Genomic DNA, 12,443 nt, shown 5'->3' on the forward strand with positions numbered 1-12,443 from the left:
CAATGTGATGTCAAAAAATGTGTAGCTAAGCTATCGTACAAGCTGTAAGCTAACTCGTAATCTGTAGATACCTATTATAGCAACAAAATTCAAAAATTAGTTTTTCGTGGAGTTTCGTGTGTGCTATGATGTAATATTGATAAACAAAACGACTATGCGCGTACCTATGGTGCCTATCTACGACGTATTGTGTTACTTATTGTGATCTTTATCATTTTAATACCTACGTATAATACATACACTAATGTACAATACCTAATTTAAATATATACTCTGATAAAATTACAGCGTTTCGCTGTTTATTATATTGATTATTATAATTTATTATTTCATGATATTATACTTCAATAATTATATTATACTTTTCATTACGAATTACAGTTTGCAAATCGATTATCTATAGTACCTGTAGTAAGCTGTACGAGCACCTGTGAGGTGAGCGGTACTGTGACAGGTGTGAAAAGTAAAACATTTTACTTTAATAATCATTTAAGAGGACAAGATATTCGTACACAGAGAGATTCTCAAAGCACGCTCGTTACCGTCTTGTATAGGTATTTCATAATGATAATAATCAGAATTTAATAAATGCATAATCTTAGAAAATATTGGTGTATTATCTAAGTTTATCACATTGGCAAAATTGCAAACGTCATAAAAGAAAACCATTAAAAAATGCACGAGATTGGGTTAGATACATATAAGTGAGATAAAATATTGTTTCTTATTCTTATATTATATCGGTTATTCTTCTTAGATTTGTAAAATGTAACTTGAAAACTGACATTCTTTTCGTATATTTGGGTTTGATCCAACCATATATTTTTTTATAATGTTTCATAAAGATTTATTAATATACTTTAAGAAACTGAAAACTTAAATCTCTTAACTATATTAAAAAATTGTTTAAAAGATTATTCAGTCCTATCTAATAGCATAACATTCAAATTACAAGAGCTAAACGTTTTTTTTTTTAGTAAATTTACATTTAATGTAGGTTGTAGGTATGATGATATATTGTCTATAACGTAAAAATAATTAGTAACATGTTCTTTTAAATTTCACTTGAATAGAACTTTTACGTGTTGTTTTCTGTAAAGCCAATTTAATTAATTTGTTAAATATTTGCAATGTATATTATATCATAAAAATGTAATTATTACGATACAAATATGTACTTAAAACCTATATTCAATTAATTACTATACAATGGTTTTAAAGAGAGATGTGAAGTAGCAGCATAGAGATATTCAGCTATTATCAAGTTTAAGACTACTCTGTTGGTCGCTTAACTAAAATTTTAATGTTTATAAATAAAAATCTATTTATACGTTGAAATTGTTATAAACTTTGTAATTTCAGAATATGAAATTAAAAATATGGATTTTTGTTTGGAAAAAGCTTAAAAACATTTAAAAAAAATGATTAACCTCTAAATTAATTATCTAAGTTATAAAATATTTGTTGATTTAAATTAAATTTATCTAAAAACTAAAAAATAAAAATCATAAAATACACATTCTATTATATAAAAACTCAGTTTAAAGTATCACTCTGTATTATCCACACCGTCGAAAATATTTTGTGCACATTTAATACTACATGGTATATTTAGATGACTGCTGTTATAGTGCTGCGCGTACGCTTAAATAATGCCTTAATTTGTTAAAAATTATAACTGTAGAACAGAAAACATTGTTATTGTAACGATTATGATGTAAAACGATGTCTATATATTACATTATATACTTATATTTGATAATAGGCTTTTACGGTGATTGACTCTGAAGTTAAGTTGATTATAAATTGTTGGAGATCTTTTATAGTATTATGATGATTCCTGAAAAGATAACGTTATTAGTTTTTTTTATCTTATATATAAAATATAGAATATAGGTCGTGCGTCGAACTAGCTATAATAAGCGATGGGTAAATAGCCAAAAATGTACGGTGTAACCGATAAAATATATAATTTTATATAGTTCGGCCGCTAAATATATTATGTATAGATAATAAATGATAATATAACTAATGAAGTTCCATTATATAAATATATATTTAATAAGACGAGTAGGTAAATTAAAAAATATTTTTATTTTTTTGTAATAATTGCCGTTACATACAATACTATAGGGACTCCAAATTTGTAGGTTCCATTATTCTTGGGCTGCATCTCGTTTAGCTCTTTTCCCTAAATCCTATAGAAAATAAATATGCTATTTTATAAACAGTGCTCTTGGATTTCGAGAGTGATAGACCTTTTTTTTTTGAAAATTACTGTGGGTAACAGGTAAATATTGTTTAACTCAAGCTTTCACAGACACTGTAAAACGTAAATTGTGTCGTGTGGCTTAAGATAATTTCGAGAATTTGCACGAACTTTTCTGAAATCGTAACACTGCAGGACTCTATTAAGAAATAACGGAAACGAATTTACCTCATCAGTTTCCGACGCCACAAGGTATTACTATATATCACATATCGTGCTTTCAGTGGAGCTCAGTGAAGTGTGTATGTAGTTTTTTAATTTCCAGGACTTGCGCTTTGTATAAGTTTCTGAATGGGGTGATAGTTGATGGTTGTGTATGTGTGTGTGTGTGGGGGGGGGGGGGGTACAGGACGTAACTATAATGGGGGAATATTATTTTAATTATTTTATTTTAATCTATATTTTGCAGTTTTATTTATATATAATAATATATTTGTATTCAAAATGCTTGATAATCTATATATGATATAAAAAATATAGTGGTGGCTTGAATGTCATACTATTTGCAGGCACTGGCAGTTGTTCTATAATACGAGTCGTTTTGGCCTATGCAATCGTTTTCGGGCAATACATATATATAAATATATAAGTTTGTGTCAGAACAATATTCGCTGCGACCTTGACGTCGGTCCAGAATCGCCCCCTCGCCGCGTTTGACCAAAATAAAACGTTTAAAAATGTCTCGGGGAGGCAAAACGCAGAGTACGACTTGAAATGTAAAAAAAAAAAAAAAATCAAAATAAATGAAAAAAAAACCATAACGACCTATACGTAGTGGCGCACGTATACGGTTTGGTGCGGACGTCTGTGCGTCATAGTACTTATGAAAATTATTCGTATAGCAAACGAGTGCGTGAGTGTGTATATTAGTATCGTATATGTGAATATGTATAAATGTGCGTTCGTGTGTGTGTGCGTACGTAGACATTTTTGTCCATCCGTATTAATTTTAGTTTTTCCGACCGCGTTTTTTCCCCTATCGCATTCTCACGTCGTTCGTCCCGTTGTTCGCTGTATAGGACAGAGAGGAGAAGCGCTCGTTCGTTCGGCCGTCCGTCCGCACGTATCGACTTATTTCTTAACTTTTCGTAAATTTTTTTTCTTTTACTCAAACTCCCTTCGTTATTGCCGCGCGCGAGATCACGATACACGAAGACATACACAATCGCGTTTTTGCATACTTATAGTGTAAAAATACAAATTTTGTTTGTATATTGCGATTTGCGGTCTATTATAACATGAGATGGTGAGTTCCCACAAGAGACAAAAATATGTAAGTTCGTCTACCAGTTAATACTGAGATATGTGAACATATATAGCGTTTCAAATTGAAATATGTTATAGGTTTCACAATAAAATAAACACGGAAAACAAATTTCTTCCCCGTATATGACACAAATTGAGTTTTAAATTTGGGGTAGTTGCAAATTTTGGTTATGAAACCTGCGGACCGCCTTATTTCAATCGTAATTTTATAATCCAAACATATTTTCAATGTGTAAATTATTAAATGTTTAATATAAATACAATTGTTTTAGAATCTGTAGTTACAACAATAGCCACAATAGGTACTAATATTTGTATTTACAGTATCCGTCTAGTTGTCTGTTTGATACGGAATACCTTGTTATTTATATACAAATGATTAGTTAGAGTCAGTGTTGAATTTTCGTTTTGATTGATTTTTATGTTTTCAAGTTTTATAATAAACTAAAAATAATGTATATTTTTTACAAATTCCAAGTCCTAGTAAAGTCAATGTTAATAATAACTATTATTTCATTAAAAAATTAAGCATTTATAAACATATTTCTATACATTTTTTTTTTTGAAATTGAATGTTCTAAATTTTTATGCGACTGTAAATAATTTAGGGTAATAAGTCTCACTCAAGTCCTCCTAAGCGTCTATAATAGCAATACACAATAGTAAATTATTTTTTATTTAACTTTAACGAATTGCAGGGACGCTATTATATCTGATTTTTAACTAATGTAGGAATTTATATATGTCATGTATTCGTGTATATTATTATGTTTTTACCTATGTTCCCTGTAGGAACTCACCTTCACCAATTCAAACGTTATGTGAGTGTTTTGATGTTTGTATGCATGATAAAAGGCGGCGTTCCAACCTGCTGTTTCGATCGTCAAAGAACATCAGTATATTATGTCTATAGGTATATATTAAAATATTATATGTACATGAATAGTATTTATGACTACTTATGCATATTATATGATGAGGTACGTGTCATAAAAACACCGCGTGAAGGATTAAAAACGGTTTTTTCATTCTTCGATGTTATAATACATTTATCTCGATTTAACACTAGCGATAACTATATAATAATTTTTTTTACATAATAATTAAGGACGGCGGCGTAGCGTCGCAGTCGTCGACAACCGATACGCGTGGAGGAGCATTTTATAATAATAATTAATATTATACTATTATATAGTCTTGAGCAAACAAATTGATAAGCCGTATATTTTATTTTTTCTCTTGTTCATCGTACATTTTTATTTTTATTCTGTTTTAGAGAAAAAACTAGTCTTTTTGTTGGCCTCTAACCACGAAGCAATATTGGAATTCTCAAAAAAAATTAAAAAAAACTTGAATAATAATACTCTTAAATACTTTTTTTGTAGGCACTGCAATTATAGATACATGTATCTATATAGAAGAAAACGTGCAAATGTAAAGACAAGTTTATTACGATTAATTTTCTCATTATTTTTTTGATCCTACTTTTACTAATTATTATTTACTTAAAATTATCAGTCTTTTACTTTTACATTTATACTTACTACATTTTTGGCTACGCTGTCGAGACAAAATCATTCTTGTGGGTTTGTCTTTTTCCGCTTTGCTGCCGAAGTGTAAATATGATTTGACAGCAAAGTGAAAGAGACTGATTCATAGAGAATAATACTGCAACAGACTGAGACAAGACTTGGATTTCAATACAACAATTTTCATTTTCATTTCAACGATCTAAAGATGGTGGTGTTATATTATACTGTGAATAGTGAGTACTTATATATATTATGATATATAATACGTAATATGAACTGTACTCGAAAAAAGAAATATTTAATTTAATAATAAAGACAATAACGTTTCAGATGTAAGTTTTTTATGAAATAGTGTAGTGGGTTGTTTATTATACATTTTTTTACTTAGAATATTAATATTTAATATTGTTGGAATAATATTATATGTAAACGATATTATTAAACTTTAAATGTATACTTATATCATACTAATTAAAAAAAAAAATTATTAATGTTTACATATTATACATACATTATATTTGGAATTCAATGAAAATGTTAGTTTTATAATATATATAATATATATATATATATTCATGTTCGTATCTACACCAATACTTACAAAAATAAATGCTTTACAATAGTTCATTAAAATTTCAAATTATGTCTATTGCATATTAGTTATTACCAAATTGTATGATAATAAATTAGTATTATATTTTATTTTGTATCAACATTTATTAATATTATGATTAGTAAGTTCTTGAATTAATGAATGATTGGTTTATTATATTGTCTATAATTAATTGTTATTATGTATTATATTATTTGTCTTCATTAATTGTTTTAACCAAACAATTAATATAGGTATCATGTGATAATAATATAACAATTAATATGCATGTATATAATTTAAAATTTAAATCATACTATCTAATTTTTTTAATAATAATTATGATAATTATTCAGAATTAAAATTTAAAAAAAGTTAAATAATAAACTTAGGTAGGTAATATTTTTGAAATATACTATAAGTTGTTTTATTCATTTTATTATTATTTTTATTTATTTTAAATAATAATACAATGATTTTGAGTTTGTTTTAAATTATTTATTAGACTGCGTATTTTATGAGTTTAATGTGTAAAATGTGCTAACATTTTTTCGTTAATGTTCGTATTATCAATATAGCTGTAAATGTAATAAGATAATGTTTTATTAATTTATATATATTAGGTATATACAAGTTTATTAAAAACAATAAATATACTATGCACTTAATTAAGCTAATTTTTATTTGTTAAAAGTAACCGACAGTTGTATTAGTATTATATTTAAAAAATATGTTCTGTTAATTAAACATTACAATGTTATGGTAATTTATCGTCTAAATGTAATGGTGTTCACAAGAAATTCCACAGTGATACATATAGGTACATATTTTTGTATAACATAAAAAAAAATACGTAAATATGTAAAAAAAATGTTTATCTAATTATCGTTTATTACCAACAATAAAATATATATTATTATTATAATGATGACATTGTGAGCATGATGTGATTCTGTTATCTTTTTACATATTGAAATTCAGATAGTTCATTATATTACAAGGTACATATATTTATCTATGAATGTTTATGTATTCGATTTGAAAAATTTCAGAATAATTTTAGGTACCGATCTACGATAATAAGTAATACGTTAACTGTTGACCATCAATATTACTTTATCAACTAACCTTCATAACGCCATCAACTGGGATTCGATTTGAATTATTTTGTTAATATGTTTCCCTATTCAATTTGTAATCAAAGGATAAGTTTATAAGTAGAGTATGGAATTATATTATTTAAAAATACCAATTACCTATAATATGATGTTATTATCTCATTAAAAACTGAAGTAATAAAATACTACCCAAAAACAATAAATATCATTTTTCGACTAAAATTTAATAACATTTTTTAATAATATCTTAGGTTAGGTTAGGTTAAGTAAATAAATAATTTAATCATTGGCTACAAATTACAATACAAAATAAATAGATACAATACACATTTTAGTAATTTATTGAACAAAATATAATAGGTATTTTAGCAAAAAGTTAACAATATTAAAACCTGAGTGAGTTTCAAATATATCTGTCCAATTTTTAACTCCTCCTCACTAAAAAAAAGGTATTATAATCAAAATAATAAATATTTCTGAAATCATTATATAATATTAATACTCATTAATTCTAAAACATACGTTTTTTATAAAAATTAAAAATAATCTATTTATTCTAATATGCATGATTCGCAAGCCATAGTATTTTGATACCATAATTTAATTGCATAATATAACAATAAAAACATGTAAAACATACAATTCCTGCTCTAACATTTTTAAGACATATAATAAGAATATTATACAATGTTTTGTACATATCGAGTTTTTGTCTTTTTATTATATTGTTTTACAAGTGTTTTATTATATTGTGAATAGTGTCTAGTGGTTAGATGTTGTGTGTAAAATTGTGAATTTATATTATATAATATTATACATATTGTGTTAGTTTTGAAACTTAAAGCCTTTCTCATTGATAATTTATTCTATAATCAGTGAGCCACGCGTGCTGCCTCTCTTTCTGGGTAAAGTGATTACAGATTTACTTAGAGAAGAAGTTCACTATCTCTCTTCTCTTCGTAAATATATATATATATACATAAAAATTATTATGTTCAAAAAATTTCAGCTACCAGATGACCAAATGGCATTTACTTTCAGTCACCAGCAATGATTAACAGAATATTACAGACTAGCGTTCCTTAAACTTTTGCAGAACTAGGATCCTTATAATGAAAGTTTTATTTAAAAATTGCTGATCCCCTTACCATTTTTTTTTGAATACGCTTTTTTACAAAATATCTCATGTTATAATTATCAGTATTACAATAATTATATTTATTACAAATCACACAAGTAAATACTTAAAAACATACATATTTAATATTATTTTTATTACATTTAATTTTCATGAAAATGTAATATTTTATTTTTATTTATTTAATGCGATTGATAGTGTTGTATTTGAGACATTACGTTTTTGAACATCGAGCTCAATATTAAAAAGCTTTAATCGTAGTTTAAATTCTACGTTTTCTATTTGGTTTTAAAACATATTTTTAATATAAACAAGAGCGGGAATGGAATTCAAACTTTCAGAACTTTAATCGATAACTCGATAATTCTGGATAAAATTTTCGAACATGCAAACAAAAATTTTCCAACGACTTTTGATTAAGTTGTATTTTTAAACTACTATTTGTAGACATTTCTGCAAGGCTATCTTTTTTCAATGATGTCAGTCCACCACGGACCCCCAATAGGAGTAGTGTAGGCCGCAAGGGGACCTCAGATCATAGTTTGAACCACTGTTATAAACACATGGTGGCATTTATTCAACAAACTGCACGTTAGCGTACAGTAATATATTTCAATAATTAAACTATTTTTTAAATAAATAACTGTAACATACAAAATATAAGTAATTAGTAGAATTGGATATTGATAATAAAGACTATTATTTACACAAGAATAAATATGCTAACGACAGATTAAAATGTTAATAATATTGTGGCGATTCCCACGAGATTTTCCTGTTAATTATATTTCACTATAATTTGTACTCGATTATGAATGCATACAGCTGATAATATTATTATTTATTATTATAGTTCATTTAGCTGTAGAATGATACCTATTGAAAACCGGTAAATAATGTAATATTATATATTTTATTTTGATCTCATCAACATTAAAATAACATTATAAACGGCCAAAATGTCGGCTTAGTGATTTAAAATCAATGTTTAGATATGTGACACAAAAAATAGTAAATCACTATGTGATAAGTAAAATATAGTTTTTGGTCGACGTCCGCACTTTGTTAAATTATCATATAAATAAGACTTATTTTATGAATTTTAAACAATCAACTAAGAAAAATCTTATTGAACTACCTATTATTATTGACAACGATCAATCATGGTCTATGAGACATGAATCTTGATTATTAAATTATATAATTTTATACACCTAACACAGAATTTAATGTAAAAAATTATGCGAATTAAACGGTTATTATTATGTTGAGCAATGGCCAATAACGTAATCTTCGTTCCACGGCGGCGCTCAAAATAAACGGAATTTACGTTGTAGGTATAGTACATATTATGTTGAATGGTTTATTTCTTACCAGATGGTTGCTGGCTTATAATAATATAAATGTGTATTAGCGAAATGATTTTGCCAATGGAAGCCGACCAAAACGTCATAAATCAATTATTATATTGTTTAAGTGAATGTTTACTTGTGTCACTTGAACAAGGTATTCAGACAATAAATATTATTTCAACATGACGACACATTATACATTATTATTGTTTAGTTGTCTAAAAAGTATGTTTAATGTGTAGTTATAGCAGAAACCTATACATAGATTTACAAACTATGTACGATTAATAATTCGTACAAACAGCATGGACACATAAACCGTACAAATACATGGTGATTTCTCTTTGTACGTCAAACGCACGTCATGTATTTTCATCGTATCTGTAAACGTCACCACACGGAGATTTAGTCCAATTTTTGGGAGGGGGTCAAAGTTTTTAAACAAAGGTTAAATTAATTATACTTTAAATAATAGTCAAAACAATTTGCATAACTACACCCCACCTGTCAATGTTTTAAATATTTTTGTTGTTTTTGTAAGGTTAGGTTTTTAATATTTTTATTATGTAATAAAAAAAAAAAATTATACATATACCAAAAAAGTAAAAACACATTTATTTCAATTAATAATCAGCAAATATAATATTTTTATTTGAGAAATAAATGGGTTAGTTTTTATATTACATATTTTTATTGAATAGGTACTTAATAAAATGCATTTTATTTTTGAGATGAGACGACTATGGATTATACGAGTCGGCTAAAGATAGAAGCTGTTGACTCAGAAAAATAGTCAAACCCTAGCTCATCAATGATTTTTAAAAATTCTCAAGATGTAACAAATCGTTTTGATATTTTATGCTATAAAATAATAATATTCATTAAAATTTTTTGAGGGGTTTGGAAGTTATTTGAATGGAAAAGCCGCTGTAGTCATTCCAATCTCCATCAATGTCCAGTATGTGCGTAAATACCACTGATTTATATTTGGACATGTTTTAGCATGGTAAATAGTATACTCTAATCGGGTGTATTGATATCGAAAAACAAGTATTTAAGTATGTAAAATCCACTGGTAAAATGGGATTAAAAAAAAAAAAAAAGGAGTAAATAAAATATGTAAATTCCATAGAATGGATATTTGTTACATTTGAATATATTCTATATAGACTATACAAATCGATTCTTTTAATAGCATACTATCATGATAACACTATAGTAGGGTGTTTGAAAAAAAAATGATTTTTATTGTAGAAAGAACATTGAATTATTTAAAAAGTATTCTATCTTAAAGTTTTTTGGGATGCTTGTACTTTTTGTACTTATTTTTTACTTTTACAGACAATACATTTAATTTAATATTTTAAAAGTTTAAAACAAAATACTTTTCTATATATTTTGATAAATAGTTATTAATTATTAACGGTTTTCTTTTTAGTTTTCAACCGTAGTATAATCAGTATTGGGAAAGTTTTACGTAAGCTCAAGCTCGGACTTGATGTGTGATAAAGCTTCCTAGGTAACGTTGGTTGTTACAATTGGAGTGCTAAGAGAGGCGAGTGGATAGATTATAGTGGTAAATACAAGTAATAAAATTTAGTATTTTATACAATTACTTAAAAATGTTAACATCGTTGAACGTTATTATAACATGTACCTATATTATACCATACTAAATTTTGGACGGATGAGTGATCAATTGGAATTTTCAATCATTGCGAGTTATACAAACGTTCCGTTATTTTAAAATAATAATATTTAAAGTTACATATTTTCTTCAGAAAACTGATTAAATAAATGGTTAACAGATTGGACCAGCTTTATAATCTTAATTAACAAATATTTTTCCCAAGATTGAATTCGATTGCTATTAATATCGTCTGTGTCCTGTTTAGTTTATTACATGGTTAAACATACACGAGTAAACATTGAGAAATTTTGCAGAACAGTCCTAGGCCAATGCACCACGGGCTTATTATGTGTTACAAGAAAAATTGAGCACCTTGCCAAAAATCCCACGATAGCAAGCCAGTATGTCAGTATTATTTTTATTTTTAGGAATGAAAAACGAGAGCAAAACTAAAATTACAATCGCCAGAAGAATCGCGTTTTCTTTTCAGTTTCTATAATGTATTGAGGTATGTACTAAAATTTGTTTGATTTTTGAAACAACTATGCAAACAGTTTAATACATAGAAAACGTAGAGTATCATCATAATATAATATAAATACCCATATGTATGACGTGTAGAAAAATAGCATAAATATAAGTTAGAGTTATTTATTATTTTTATTAAACAATATTACGTTGATGCAAATATATTATAGTAAAAAAGCGTGACTAACAACAATAATTATACCAGCTTAAAATAATATTGTATAAATATATAGAAATTGAATAAACAAATAAATATAATTATAATAATACGTTGTTTATGTTAATAGCAGTTAACGTGATTTATTTTTCGGACTAAATTTAAAAGACTTTGAATCTAATTAATTGTCTGCAGTTTTATGTCCACGAATTATAAATTTATACTGTCACGATAAAAATATTGTTTTATTGTTTAAAATCATCTATTTTAATTTTTTGAACATATTAATATATTATCATAAATTTTATTAGGCTTTTATTATTAGTTTATGACCGATTACTATATGGTGATAACATTTTATTTTCAATGTGTATTATACTTTTTATATAATAGGTACACTCTAATAATATTAATTCCGTTGTATAATAAAAGTTTACAACCATCGAAACGTTCAAATGTATACCTATTGGCGTATTGACATTGTCACATATGGAAAAAAATGTGTTAAGCTTGGGTTTAAAATTTCCAAAAAATAAATACATCAAAATCCACTTTACATGCAGCTGACCACGTAGTTTACACTACTGAAACCGAATCGGAAACTCGCTAACAAATTAGGTACGTGGGATGGTTTTCCGTTGTCGTAGTCGACGTGTATAACGATATTTCACTCAGTATAGCAGCTATACATATTATACACTATTTCGTTTTAATTTTACAGGGTGATTCACCAAGCATGCTCTTCATTGCTCAACGTATTTTTTAATTTAATAATTAAGTCATTTAATCATACTCAATAGCCTTATTTTTAAATGTTTAGATTTTTTATATTATTTAAGGAGTATCTCGTGGCGATACAAA

This window comes from Aphis gossypii, chromosome 3, assembly GCF_020184175.1.
Source record: "Aphis gossypii isolate Hap1 chromosome 3, ASM2018417v2, whole genome shotgun sequence".
Taxonomy (NCBI): domain Eukaryota; kingdom Metazoa; phylum Arthropoda; class Insecta; order Hemiptera; family Aphididae; genus Aphis; species Aphis gossypii.